The sequence below is a fragment of the Peromyscus eremicus genome, chromosome 14 (assembly GCF_949786415.1).
Source record: "Peromyscus eremicus chromosome 14, PerEre_H2_v1, whole genome shotgun sequence".
NCBI lineage: Eukaryota > Metazoa > Chordata > Mammalia > Rodentia > Cricetidae > Peromyscus > Peromyscus eremicus.
In genome coordinates this window covers 3,884,193-3,900,166 of record NC_081430.1, presented here as the reverse complement: position 1 = coordinate 3,900,166, position 15,974 = coordinate 3,884,193, and positions in this window count along the sequence as shown.

Here is a 15,974-nt window from a genome sequence, read left to right as displayed (position 1 = left end):
TTGATGACAAGCAAATGTTCTCGTAGGGTGAATAAAAATTTTAAACTCAGGTAGTGGTTGCACAGCATTGTGACCGTGTTAAAGGTCATTACATTATAGATTTGAAAATGATTATATTTATATATTCACTTCAATAAAAATTAAATTTTGTTCTAAGCACTTAAATGTTTCGTTTACTATTACTCAATAATTATAACAGAGAGGGCACCACTGTTAAAGATCACTTGCAGCTCCTAGAGTGGACCCAGGTTTCGTTCCCAGCACCCAAATAGCAGCTCTCTTCAGACCTCCATGGGTACTAGGCATGCACATGGTGCTTGTCCATACATACAGGCAACACACATACAAAAGTAAAATAAATGATTTTTAAAATTATTTTAACAAGGAAACACCAAGGACTTTGATTCTAAAATAACGGCTTTCTGTGTCATCTTTTTTAAATTAAATTTGTCATCCACCTTTACCACATCTAGACAGGATAATATGGAAATTATCATTTTCTTCTGACATGCTTCCCTCAGTGCTCACAGCCTGAAGGTGTTGACAGGTGGTAATATCTAGAAACATCTGAAGTGGTTTGGGTCTAAGTCACAGACACATAGCATTTCACACATTTCGGTGTTCTGTCCTAGTGTGATGTAGATCACTGGAGACTCTTTAAATTTGCATTCTTCAGTCTCATACTTGACTGGTGAGTGTTTGAGTTATATCCATGTGGTTGTCCAATCATAACCTCTGCCACTGTTCTTCTGAGCAACAAGGATGGTCAGACAAAGATCTTACAGGTATGTAGTAATATGCCTATCAGTCTAATAATAATGTCTTACAGATCCTTAGGTTCTGGAAAGATAATTGTACCTGCTCTGGATTATGAGCATAATGGAGGCTACTTTTACTCCTTAGTGATATAATGCATGACTTGATTTCCAGCTTGGCAGGCTCCAGAACCAGCAGAGATAAACCTTTTGTATGTCTGTAAGGAAGTTCTGAACTAGGGTTAATAGAGTTGCAAAGAACCACCCTGAATGGGACTGGCATCTAAGTAACACACTGAGCAACAGCATTCACCACTTTCTTTCTGCTTCCTGACTATGGATGCAATCCAGCTGAGTCGCGCTCCTAACATCACACCTTCTCCAGCATGATGCACCCTCAAACTGTGAGCCAAAATAAACTTTTCCTTCCATTTCCATAAGTTTTTTTTCTCGTGTATTTTGTCACAGCAACAAAAAAATAGTAGACAAGAATGTGCTTGTCTAGAATATGCAAGGTCCTAGCTTCAGACAAAAAGCCTTTCTGCTGGGCAGTGGCCAAGGTCTAAAGCTGTAGGACTCAAAGGATGAGGTAGGAGGACGGAACATGTGAGGCCAGTCTAGGAGACACAGCAAACTATTATCTCAACAGTACATAAATAGATGAACTTACGCATTGAATGACTGAAAGAATATCACCTTTGCCTTAGCTCAGCTCAGGATTTTGAATATGAGTTGACTGCAAATGAGTGAACAAGTTTAGTTGTCCACAAGACCCTTCTAAAGCAACTCAAGGGGCTGAAGAGATGGCTCAGTGGTTAAGAACACTTGCTGCTCATCCGGAAGTCCTAGGCTTTATTCCTGCACCCACGTCACAGCTCACAATCATCTTAAACCCCTGTTCCAGGGGACCCAGTGCCCTCTTCTGCTCTTCTTGGGCACCAAGCACACACATGGTGCATAGACATTCACGCAGGCAAAACACCCATATACACAAAATAAAAACAAATAAATCTAAACAATAAAGCAATTCAAGGGAAGAATCATATTCTCAAAATATAGAATGCAGTATTTTTCAACATTGTACATTATCATAATTAATATATATGTTCAAAATAAAATTAATTAAAACCATAGGTATATCATGACTCCTGTCTTCAGAGAAAAAAATACACAGTGGCATGGAAACTCAATACTATTTCATATGCCTGAGCCATACAATCCCCCTGTGAGTTTAGTAATCTGTTTTTCTTCTATTGCCAGCCAATGAATAAAACATGTGTTTACTATCCTTAATTATCCCAAGTAATAGTTCCATTGAGTCCTATAGTGATTAACATTTCAATAGTTATCCATCCATTTACCAGGACTTTGACTATTCACTTGCATAATAGAATTAGTCTAGCTATTCATGCAGGGTAGAATAAAGTTCATATATAAAGCAATACTCCACCCTGTGGTGATGAATGAAAAATACATAGAAATTCTTTTGAATAAATGACTTACAAATCTACTAATTCTGAAATATGTTGTTTTTCTCACTGAAGAAAAAATGTATTTTAAATAATGATCATTGAAAAACAAATACCCACCCAATTCATAGAAAACAAATCTTCAAGAATAAGATTCCAGGTGCAATGACTAATTTCAGTACTCATATTTTAATACAAAGTATGTTTTAACTTTAATATAGAAGGGCTGGGTTAGTTTTTTCTAAAGTAAAAGCAAGACAGACACTTGCTTAAATTTGGAAAGTCAAAATAAAAGGTAAACTACATATAAATGATTTTTATGCTATCAAGTGAAACACCCTTGATAACAAAAACATTTTTTTCTTTTTACATAACAACCCCAGTTCCCCCTACCTCTCCTTCTCCCACCCCCGTCACCTCACCTCCATCCCACCCCCATCCACTCCTCAGAGTGGGTAAGGCCTCCTTTGGGTAGTCAACAACGTCTGGCATAGCAAGTTGAGGCAGGACCCGGCCCCTCCCCACTGCATCGAGATTGAGCAAGGTGTTCCACCATAGGGAATGGCTCCAAAAAGCCCCTTCATGCATCTGGGATGAGTCCTGATCCTACTTCCAGGGATCCTACAAATAGATCAAACCACACCACTGTCACCCACAATCAGAGGGTAGTTCAGTCTCCTGCAGGTTCAATAGCAGTTAGTTCAGTCTGTGAGCTCCCACTAGCTCAGGTCAGCTGTCTTTGTGGGTTTCCCTATCATGCTCATAACCCCCTTTGCTCATATGATCCCTCGTCACTCTCTTCAACTGAATTTCAATAGCTCAGCCCAATGCTTGGCTGTGGATCACTGCATCTGCTTTTATTAGTTACTGGGTGTAGGTTCTAGGATGACAATTAGGGTAGCCACTAATCTGATTACAGGTGAAGGCCAGCTCAGACATCCTCTCCACTATTGCTAGAAGTCTTAGCTGGCATCATCCTTGTGGATTTCTGGGAATTTCCTTAGCACCACATTTCTCCCTAACCCTATAATGGCTCCCTCTATCAAGATATCTCTTTCATTGCTCTCCCTCTCCATCCCTACCCCAACTCAGCCATCTCAATCCCTAATGTTCTCATCCCCCATTCCCTCACTTCTAATCTCTTCCCAGTTTGCCCAGGAGATCTTAACTTATTTCCCCTTCCTGGGGCCTTCCATGCCTGTCCCTCTTAGGATCCTCCTTTTTACCTAGCTTCTCTGGGGTTGTGGATTGTAGCCTAGTTATCCTTTGCTTTTCATCTAATATCCACTTACCAGTAGGTATATACTGTGTTTGTCTTTTTGGGTCTGTTACTTCACTCAGGATGATATTTTCTAGTTCCATCCATTTTCCTACAAATTTCATGATGTCATTGTTTTATACAACTGAGTAATACTCCATTGTGTAAATGTACCACATATTCTTTATCCATTCTTCAATTGAGGGACATCTAGGTTGTTTTCAGGCTCTGGTTATTACCAATAATGCTGCTATGAACACAGCTGAGCGAGTGTCCTTGTGGTATGATTGATCATCTTTTGGGTATATGCCCAAGAGTGGTACTGCTGGGTCTTGAGGTAGGTTGATTTCCAATTGATTTTCAATTTTCAATATGATAAACTGCCATACTAACGTCCAGAGTGGCTGTACAAGTTTACACTCCCACCATCAGGGGGATTCTCCTTACTCCATATCCTCTTCAACATAAGCTGTCATCAGTGATTTTTATCTTAGCCATTCTGACAGGTATAAGATGGTATCTCAGTGTCATTTTGATGTGCATTTCCCTGATGGTTAAGGATGCTGAGCAATTCCTTAAATCTCTTTCAGCCATTTGAGATTCTTCTGTTGAGAAATCTCTGTTTAGATATGTAACTCATTTTTAAATTGGATTATTTGGTATTTTGATGTCTAGTTTCTTGAGTTCTTTATATATTTTGGAGATCATCCCTCTGTCAGATGTGAGGTTGGTGAAGATCTTTCTCCATTCTGTAGGCTACTATTCTGTCTTATTGAATAGTGACACTCTTACCCTGCGAGGAAAAGTCATGGAACACAACAAAAACCCACTAACAAGTGTTTTATTAAAAGAAGGAGAAAAGGACAGGGTGTGATCAGGCCTGCCAGAAAGACAAGTGAAGAGGAGGGAGAGGGTACATGGGATCTGTCTTTTAAGGACTACCCCACACATGTGCACATGGGCCCACATGGCTACTCCATGCATGCACATAGTTCACGTGTTCATGCTGCATACAATTTATGTGTCCACACAGTGCATGGATTACATAGGATGTATGACCCGGAAATGACTAAGTGTCTCACCAGTGCATGTATGATCATGGGGGCATGGCTAGAATTCCTATCATCCCAGACTCTTTGGTTTTGTAAAAGATGGCAGATGAGCAGGTATGGGACATTGTTTCTCTCAAAACTGCTTCCAGCTGACTTGGTGGGCATCGGTTGCCTCTTGGGGGGATAGGGAAGGGAGCTTCTGAGGTAGACAGGTGTTCTGGGATGGTGAGCTGTCGTCTGCTGCCTTGGAGCTGTTTATTTTTCTTAGCTTGGGACTTTGGCTGCTTCAATTTGGGAGAGCACTGGTAAGACAGAGAAGAGCTTAGAAAAAAGAATTATTATTATTATTACTATTATTATCATTATTATTATTTCCTTTGGGAGACCAGGAAAGTTTGGGTTTGGCACTTATCTGAAGTAGATCCAGCCTGTCCAGATGGATTTAAGCTGGTTTCTGGAACGTAAAAAAAAAATTGCACATGTTAAGAAGCAGCCATGAGAAAAATTAAAGTCTTGAACTGTTGACCATTGTAGTGTTTAGTACTATGCTTATATTGGTTAGTGTTAATTAGAGAGAGAGAGGGGGGGGGAACATGTATTTAACTTTTACCTGAGATAAGCCTTATCAGAAACAGATTATTTTAAGGCATCTGTTTCCTTTATTAGTTTAACATCCAGGAGACACAGGTGATCAATTGTTAAGAGCATTTAACAGTAATAGATGGTTATATTAAAGTCTGTTTTTGCAGAGACCAGACCCTTTTTGGTCTGGGGGTGTAAACATCTTCTAATTGTTACTGTTCCTTTTCCTTACTGCCTGGATATATCTGATTGTCCTTGGCCTCCAGCTCTATGGTGGTCCTATAACAATTAGCTGAGTAGTTAATTAGGAGAGGGAACCAGAAAGGAAGAGTTTGTGGGGTAATATCTTATTCTTCTGGAATTGGCAACAAGGCAGTGGATCTTGGTGTCCTCTGGAACTTGAGAGAGCAGGGCCCTGTCTGTGTCACTGTGTATGAAGAGAGATTTTTCTGGGATGGAGGTGAGATGAAAGGTTTCAGATGAGACAGGTGGATCCAGTGAGGAGAGCCCTCAAAGTTAGCAGCTGTGGGGGTTACAAGAATTACCTTGAAGGGTCCCTGCCATTTAGGGGAAAGGGGTGAAGGGTGCTGGCCTGGAGGGGAAAGAAGAACCTGATCCTCAATGTGGATTGGAGGTGGGAATGAATTATCATATGGCTGAGGTAAGGAATGGTCTGTGAAATTCCACAGGATAGACCAGAGATGACAGAGTAAGGAGGTTAACAGGTCGTCTGGAATGGGTGAAGACTTGGATAGAAGACCTGGTGTGAGAGCTGGTCTCCCATATGCTGTGGGATGGTCTGTATGTCAAATTGCTCTGATTGGTCAATAAATAAAACACTGATTGGCCAGTGGCCAGGCAGGAAGTATAGGCGGGACTAACAGAGAGGAGAATTGAGAGAACAGGAAGGAGGAGAGAGACACTGCCAGCCACCGCCATGACAAGCAATATGTAAAGATGCCGGTAAGCCACAAGCCATGTGGCAAGGTATAGATTAATAGAAATGGATTAATTTAAGATGTAAGAACTAGATAGCTAGAAGCCTGAGCCATTAGGTCAAACAGTTTAAATAATGTAAGAGTCTGTGTGTTTATTTTATAAGTGGGCTCCGGGACTGGCGGGACTTGGCAGGAGCTGAAGAGAAATTCTCCAGCTACACCCATACATTAGTACAAATGGAGAAAATGAAAGAGGCTTCTTAAAAAGGGTCCTGAGCCTAAAAAAAGCTAGAGGCAATAATTTTACTCAGTCGAGGTGAAGTTTCTGTGACATCTTATTAAGAATGGATTTTTAAGGACCTGTTGGTGCACTCCACCTTTCCTGAGGACTGAGGATGGTATGGGATATGAAAATGCCAAGGAATGTTAAGTGCCTTAGCTAGTGTCTGGGAAACCTGGGAGGTGAACTCTGGACCATTGTCAGACTGAAGAGAGGCAGGAATTCCAAACCGAGGAATAATTTCTCAGAGAAGGAGATCTGCAACTGTCTGAGCCCACTTATTAGAAACTGGGTATGCCTCCATCCAATTTGAAAAAATGAGTCCACCATCATGAGGAGATATTTAATTCTCCCTGACAGTGGGCATGTGGGTAAAATCGAGCTGCCAGTCAGTCCCTGGAAGGGAACCTCTAGCCTGGTGGGAGGGAAAAGGCTGACTTCTGTACCTGGTATTAGGGTCTGTCCTTGGGCAAATTTCACAAGAGGCAGTAATAGTTCTTAAGAACTGTAAGTGCTCAGAGGTGGGCTACAGGTGGGCCTTTATGAATTGAGACAAAACAAGACTACTAGGCTGAACGAGCTGATGTAGATAGGACAGAATTTGTCTAGTGTCAGGATATAGCTGGAGTTTTCCTGGCCCTGCCTGGCCCACAGTCAGGACAAATCTCTCTCACCCGCCAGTCCCACACCTGCTCAGACACAACCAAGTAAACACACAGGGACTTATATTACTTATAAACTGTATGGCCATGGCAGGCTTCTAGCTAGCTGTTCTTATGTCTTAAATTAACACATTTCTATTAATCTATAAGTTGCCACATGGCTCATGGCTTACCGGTATCTTAACATCTTCTCATCATGGCAGCTGGCAGCATCTCTCTGACTCAGCCTTTCACTTCCCAGAATTCTCCTCTCTCCTTGTCCCGCCTATACTTCCTGCCTGGCTACTGGCCAATCAGCGTTTTATTTATTAACCAATCAGAGCAACACATTTAACATACAGAACATCCCACAGCATCAGGAATTGCCTGTGAGGGTGTGGACTGCACTGTATGGATTCCCTGTGGTGGGTGGAGTGAGTCTTGGCCCTGGAGGGCTGCTGTCCTGGTTGCCTGGTCAGCCCGGTTAGTTCCCTCAGAGATGATGGAGCTGTGTCTGATGAGACTGACAGTGGATAACTCCTATAGCCTTGGGGATGTGGGAAGCATGGCCATTATTTGGCCTGAGTTAGACATGAATCCTCCCTTTGCTGTGAGGAGCCCATGCTCTCTCCAAATAGCAGCGGGACAGGAGGATATGGAAAGCATATTTGGAGTCTGTATAACTATTTAGGGATTGCCCCTGTACCAAATGGAAGGCATGGGTGAGGGCTATCAGCTCAGCCTGTTGGTTAGCAGTGTGTGTGGGTAATGCCTGTGCTTCAACTACCCCAGTATCTGACACTATGGCATAGCCCGCTTTACGGGTCCCCTCATGTAAAAAGGAGCTGCCATCTGTGTACCAGGTATAAGTGGCCTGAGGCAATGTGCCCTCCTGTTTGTGTGAAGGGTGAGGTAACAGTTCCTCCAAGGTTTCAGTGCACGAGTGAGAGGGAGAATAGTCAGCATTAGGTTGAGGGAAGAGGCTTTTTGTAGTTTACTGGTTTTAGGGCAGCCTTAGAGAGGCCTGCCAGGAGGCAGGTGATAAACCTATCCCTGGCTAGAGACCCATCCTGGGTGTTATAATCCCAATGTGGGTAATGATCAGGAACCCGCCTCAGCCCCTGGAGGGTGTGTGGGGTTAGTTTGGTGAACCTCATCTGCACGTGTTCTTGCCTGTTCCTAAACTCACCTGTGTTCCTCAGGAAGTAGGTGATTAGCAAATATCATATATATATATATATATATATATATATATATATATATATATATATACATCATGAAAGGTGTGACTATAAGATTGGATAATATATTGGAATTGTTTAATAAAGGAAGCAGAATTAGAGGTATAAGAACCCAGTTTCTTTTCTATCTGAGAGAGTTCTGCGAGAGAGAATGGGACATGGACCTTAACCAGTCCATCTACTCTGGCCACCTCTCGCAAAGGGAGAATGGTTGGTGGGTTTGAATGGCCAGGATCAGACCCTTTAACAGTCCAAGAGCATGGAGTGGGAAGTGTGAAGACTGGAACCAGAGCCAGGCCTTTGGAAATATCTGGTGCTGGAGAGGAGGAGGAAGCCAGAGGAGGAGCGGAAGGGGCAAGCACCCTGGGAGCAGGAGTGGGAGCAGGAGGTCGGATAGGTGGAGGCTATTTGTAGGGTCAGGAGTCAGAGGTTCCGGAGTCAGAGATTTGTCCAGTTCAGGCATAGTTAAGAGCACATGAGCAGGATAGAAGGAATCGAGAAGAGAAGGTTTAGAGCTTAGATAGACAACAAGCCATAAAATAAGGCAGCTCCTTCCATTTGCTTGTTCACTGGCAGTAGTTAGATAATTCCCATAAAATATTAGGATCTAAGGAACCACTTGGTGGCCATTTTTTGTTATTTTCTAAGGCATATTTGGGCCATCTCTTAGTACAGAGGTGGACAAGCTTAGGAATCTTTAAGTAAGGAATTAAGCTGAGAGTTTTTTAGAGCTTCCAGAAGGCATCCTGGGGGAGAGGTGGGACTGACGGGATTGGAAGCCTTATTTCCCATGTCTGCAGAAGAGAGAGAGAAAAAAAAAATGTGATCCAAAACCAAAGCCTCAGGCGTCCCTAAGGCCAAGGATAGATCTGTAAACAGGCACAAGCCGCCACATTTCGTCAAACGTAGGGCGGGGGCCAAGGCGTGCAGAAGGTGGGGACTCCCCGGGAGTCCAACAGCATTTGCTGCTTTGCCAAGCCAGAAAAATGTGTCGGCCTTATGCAGCCTGAGGACGCAGCCCAGAGACAGGGATCTGACCACGAGAATTATATCTCAAACTGCAGATGGGGGAGATGGCCCATCTCACCTGTGTGTTCGCTCCCGTTCCCTCACTCTATCTCCCTCCCCCGCCCTCTCTGCCTGTGGATCAGGATATAAAGCTTCCAGCTACTGTTTCCAGCACCTGTATGCACCATGTTCTCCATCAGGATCATAATGGACTAAGGTTCTGAAATTAAGCAAGCCCTAATTAAATGTTTTATTGTAGAAGAGGTTTCCCAGCAGAACAGTGAATAAGACATATGGACAGGAGCCTTTGAGGACCAAGGATGGAATAGTAGAGGTTGTATCTTAGATGTCTCCAACAGTTTGATCTTAAATGTCTCCAAAGCTCATATGCTGAAGACTTGACTGTCAGAAATGTGGTGCTATTGGGGGTGACAGAAGCCTTGAGTCAAGCCTATTTAAAAGTGTGGTCACTCGGTAGGATGTCCTAGAAGGTGATAACATGACCCTAGTCCTGCTCTGTTCCTCCCTCTTGCACTCTAGCTACTATTACCTAACAGGCTCCCTCTAGTGGGCATACCTACCTTGCCACAAGTTCAAAAGCAGTAACTCCTGATGCAGTTGGAAATCAAAACTGTAAGCTAAAGTCAACCCTACTATCTTTAAGTTTTTCAGTCATTTTGTCATAGAAACAGTGTTAATATAACAGGAATCATTCTTTCTAGTATTAAAAATATACAAACATAGAGACGCAATGGGAAACTATGGGGAAGAAGGATATACAGAAGTTTGTATATTTTTAAATGTGCAAGTGGAAGCATATGATAAAGTAAGAAGAATTAGGAGATAAGAATGGCCAAGTATGGTGCAGTCTTGTACACCCAGTGCTCTGGAGACCAAGGTAGAGGGATCAGGAGTTCAAGACTAGCTAAGGCCATTTAATATGACCATTTCCCAAAAATGGAAGAGAGAGAACAATGTTAACAAAAATGTTAGTATTCTTTGGATTTGGTTTGGATTGGTGATTGGATTGGCATTTGGAATATTTAATTTTCTATAGAGACAAATGTGGAATGAAGAAATTGAGAGAATGCATTTGCCAAGTGGAAACATAAGAAATTAAATTTCCTTACTGATGTTATCTTGTCTGTTCTCATTAGTGCTGTTATGTCCTATCACATTTCTTCTTTCCGTGGCTATAGTCAATTCACAGAAAATCTTTTAGGACTTGTCTTCTGGTTTCTTCCAGAAAAATAATTAAGCTTATTCACTTTTAGAAAGGACTGAAGTGCACTTGCCTTCAAAATCATTTGTTATGGGAGATAGGTTCAACCCAATTAAGTTATCATCATGTCTTCACCTTCATCTAAATGTCCCATTTCAAATGATTATAATTTGTTTCACTTCTGTCTTAATTTTTACATGTTCAACTAGTGATTGCTTTTTCATCTACTTAACAGTAATTAACCACTATTATTGAGTCATTAAATTATTTTTATCTTGCTTAAAATTCTCTGATCCTTAGGTATTTCTCTTCTCAAAATAACTTACAACTTAGCAGCTGAATCTGAATCTTTGATATACATATGGCATGATACATTTTACCATGATAGTATGGATTTCTCTGTTACTTATACAAGTTTTTTTAAATAATTTTCTTGTGTGTGTGTGTGTGTGTGTGTGTGTGTGTGTGTGTAAATGCAGGTGTGGTAACCTACACAGCAAGCATGGAAGTCAAAGATTGACAAGGAAACGATTTCAGCTATTCTGGCTGCCCTGCAACCTGCCTGCCTGTGACTCTTGTGGTATCGTTACAGATGCTCCTACGTGCATAGTAAGCACTCTGTTCATGGCCCTCTGTCTCCCTAGCCCTAGATCTTTTTCTTTTCAAGTTTTGAAGTTGGTCAAGGTTTGCATTATAAAAAACACATAGAACAAAACAAATGCCAAAATGTTCACCAACACTCAGGTCATGGATTTAGATACTAGACGTTAGTGCTTGTCTTAGTCAGAGTTTCTATTGCTGTGAAGAGACATCATGACCATGGCAACTCTTATAAAGGAAAACATTTAATTGGGGTAGCTTATATTTCAGAGGTTTACTCCATTATTGTCATGTTGGGAAGCATGGTGGCATGCAGGCAGTATGGTGCTGGAGAGGTAGCTGAGAATTCTACATCTGGATCAGCAGGCAGCAGGAAGAGAAAGACACACTGGGCCTGGTTTGAGATTCTGAAACCTCAAAGCCCACCACCAGTGACACACTTCCTCCAACAAGACCACACCTCCTAATAGTGCTACTCCCTGAGTCTATGGGGGCCATTTTCATTCAAACCACCACAGTACTGAAATATAGTAAGTATTGGGATTGACTTTTCATCATCTTGCTACATTAAGACTCTATGGTGAATAGAAGTATAAACTTCACTTCTTATAAAACAAACCAATGACTCTTCACCTAAGATAGCATATATCATTCTCTAATACTATTTACTAATCCTGTTGTTGATTACTATTTAAACCGTTGTCCTCCTTCATCTATGTAAACAAGGGTTTTCTGGTTTTGGTTTGGGCTTGTTTTTTTTTTAACTAATCATAAAGAGTGATGAGATAGGCTCTTTGAGAGGTTTATCAAACGTTTCATAAAATAATGCTACAGGCACTTCCAGGTGAACCCATAACCCTGCTCACTTTAGGAGACATAATCAGTTTTCTGACTGTGAGTCCCCAACATGGACAAAGATCCTGCCCTTAAAGTGCATGCTGAGACTTTGCCAACTTTCTTCCTCCTCATTACTTCTCGGTGGTCATGAGGTGAGCCCCTTCGCCTAATGGTACACTCACAGAGTCGATGTGATATGTGCACCAGAATAGACCTTGTCCTTCCATCTGACTGTGTGAAGTATTTTATCACAGAGATGAAAGTGAACCTGGAATGCATTACATGAGGTAGAGACTTGGCTGGCAAGAAGTTTCTCAAACTTTCAGCAAACAAACCTCAGCCATCTTCTTATAAAAGACCGTCTAAGCCGGGCGGTGGTGGCGCACGCCTTTAATCCCAGCACTCAGGAGGCAGAGCCAGGCGGATCTCTGTGAGTTCGAGGCCAGCCTGGGCTACCAAGTGAGTTGCAGGACAGCACCAAAACTACACAGAGAAACCCTGCCTCGAAAAAAAAAAAAGAAAGAAAGAAAGAAAGAAAGAAAGAAAGAAAGAAAGAAAGAAAGAAAGAAAGAAAGAGGAGACTTTCTCCTTGTGAAGTCTTGTTTGCACTGTATTCTTGTTATTTTCTGGTGTTGTCTGTATTCAGTCTGCAGTCTCCAAAATATTATAAGTGTTGGGAAAAGAACATGATTACCCATCTTATTACTGCCTCTCTGTTCCTATCAGCACAGCGAAGAAATGTATTTGCATAACAGCAAAATTGCCTTTATTGGACTACAGGCCAAATGCACAGGGCATTTTGGTTCAGATGTGGTTGTTCACTTAATGATTCACACATTGGCAATTAGCCCCGGAAAGATCACATGAGAAATGGTGGAAATGTTAAGAGCTACAGCCACATGGAAGGTTTTTACATGAAACAGGGTGCTGCCCTGAAACAACATGACTCTCTTGGCAAGACTACTGTTGGAAGCAAACTGGTCTAAGAATAGAACAGACCTAGACCTCGGGTGTTACTCTCCCTACCTGGATGGTTACAGGCCCTGTCCCTCGTGTGCATCACCTTGTGACCATGCCACCTGACACTGGACATTCACAGCAGCTTAAGCTGATGGGCTACCTCATCTGTATTGTTCTGCCCTCCAAGACTGTGAACCTAGTAAAACTTCTGCTTTGAATGAGCCTACCTCATGTACATTATTATAACAACCAAAACCTTGCTGGGGATGCTGGGGATGTGTTGCTCTGATTGACTGATAAATAAAACGTTGATTGGCCAGTAGCCAGGCAGGAAGTATAATGTAGGCAGGATAAGGAGAGAGGAGAATTCTGCAAAGTGGAAGGTTGAGTCAGGAGACGCTGCCAGATGCTGCCATGAGGAGCAGGATGTAAAGTACCGGTAAGCCATGAGCCACGTGGCAAGGTATAGATTTATAGAAATGGGTTAATTTAAGATATAATAACTAGACAGCAAGAAGCCTGAGCCACACAGCCATATAGTTTATAAATAATATAAGCATCTTTGTGTTTATTTTGGTCCGAGCAGCTGCGGGATTGGCGGGTGAGGGAGATTTGTCCTGACCGTAGGCTTAAACCTTCTCTCCTTTTTTGAATAAAATAGGCCTAAGCAGATAAGGTCTATTTAATGTGCATCTTAATATACATATGTTTAAATTTTTTCTAGTTATAAGATTTCAGTTATCATAGATGTATTTGATAGCTAACTAGTTTTTAAGAAAAAATTCTTTCAGAGCAATTTCTTCAGCTTATAGGCAACATAAATGCTCTTAAACGTAAAAGAAATAAAACAAACTTTCCTTGAACCCTTCGTGCCTCATTCTCTACCTTTCTCGTTCTTCTATGGGCATACAGTTATTCTTGCTCCAGATAGTTTAGGAGGCTGAAACCCAATGTTCTCTACCCATCCTCTATAATTCATCTTCCCTGAATGTTGGCTCTCACATCACCAACAAGTGTGGCTTTAACTCACTCCTTCATTTAAAATTGCACCTGCTACTAAAAATTAATATCCACTACTAGGCAATTTTGTCTGTGTTCATTGATATAATCCTAGTGCTCAGATCAAGAGTCTAACACATGGTAGACATCCAATACATCTTGGTTGCACCAGTTAATGACTCAGGGGGAAAAGTGGGTGGAGAAGAAGTTGTTTCTAAGGATGCTAGTGGGGGGGGGCTTTCTAAAGTGAGGGCATATTTACATTCTCCTCACAAAATTACCAGAGCTGGCTGCACCTACATCTTATTGTGAACCACTGTGTGGTAAATAGAACATGGAGCATGAAATACAACCAATAGAAAATAAGCTTTTAGTTAAAAAACTCAAATACACTTATGTGCAGAGAAGTACATGCGACCCTTCAATTCTATTGGCATTAGAGAGATGTCCCACAGTAAAACTGATAGAAACTCTTCAGCAATGGTTTCTAGAACCAGGAAATTTTGCCTTTGGGGTTTGAACAGTTACTTTTATGATTTCGGTTTCTTTGATTTCTAAACTCTACTTGAAAAAAATTAAAAATTTCCTCTGTAATATACATAGACTGGTCTTATTATTACTGTCTGCATTGCATAATGCTGGCTAATAGGGTTACGGTTACAGTTGTAGCATATGAATATGTGTTCACAGATAAAATGAATATGAAAATGTTGCATTTCCTAATTCCTTTCAAGACAATAATGTGTCAATAAGTCTGGTAACAGTCCTTCCTCCTCTCTCTGACATCTACATCTCAAGTCCACTTCTTCACTGAAGTATTCATTTCAGAGACCAAGGAGAAACCCCACCGGAGCTCCATTCCTAATGTGTACTGCTTGTATAGGTTTCTCCACATTTTGAAGGAAGGTAAACTCCACTTAACCAAGGAAGCTGCATTAGGCTGTGAGCATGAAGACTTTTTCAGTGTGCCCTATGGATTGGTAAAATGCACAGTAGTGGGTCTCTAGCCTTGGGATGGATGAGCATAATGCATCCTTTGGCTGTGGCTTAATCTGCTAACTGCACCCAAAGCCCAGGCACTTTGGAAGTCCTCTGTTTTTCTCAAACAAAGCAATGGTGTTCCAGCAGGACAAGCTCTAGTCTCTGGGGAAATTGTGACAATTGGATAGAAAGACTAGAATAAATCTTCCTGCCTCAGCTCTCATGAGTAATTTAAGAAATAAAGAGCTTCCTTCCTTGTATTTTAGTTTATTATTTCTGAAAGGAGGAAATGGATGATCCATGCTCATCAAACTATAAAAATAAAATTTTCAAAAACTAAACAAGTGGGTAAATCCCTGCGCACACACACATAAGAACTCTGTGCTAATCCAGACAAATTCTTTTTGGTTACTAAAATTAGAATACATGCCTTTTTGACATTGATATTTCCAAACCGATGGATAAATTTAGCCACCAGTTCAGCCTGAGACTTGCTGAAAGGCCCAGGTACTAATGTATGTCTCAGAGCCGTATAATGTGAGGCTGTTACTGCTAATTCATTAACAGAAGATATAGCACTGTGGAGAAAGAAATCAAAATACAGAAAGAAAATGTTCATTAGGATGAATTGAAGTGTTTCTTGAGTACCTTTTGCAGTATGTGTTAGCTAGTAATGATTAATAATAATAATAGTTAATAAAGCTAGCTAATAATGCCACCAGACAGTCTTTATTATTTTAGAATTTTTCTTGCTTTTACCCCCTTTCAAGAACCTAGTATCAGGCTGTCACATCAGTAATGCCAGGAATGAACAGACGCCATCCCATACTGACCCACACCTTATGTTGGAACTAAGATCTAAAGCATCAATGTCCCTATATTTAAGCCTTAAAATGACTTTGAGGCACACCCAGGAATGACTGAGTCTGGATGGCTTGATGCTCTCCAACAACGTGTGCTTTTAAGAGCCCTAGCTGCTTTGTTCAGAATTCCTACAGTGGCCTGAAGGTTTATAGCAAATCTCATGCTTATTTGCTCGTGTTTTGGTTTCTTACCATAGTTAAGTTCCTATGGGTTTTGTTTGGCAGTAAATCATTCTAAATTTAAAAATCAGGATTATATGGAAGGAGGTTAAAATCAGTATATAGGAA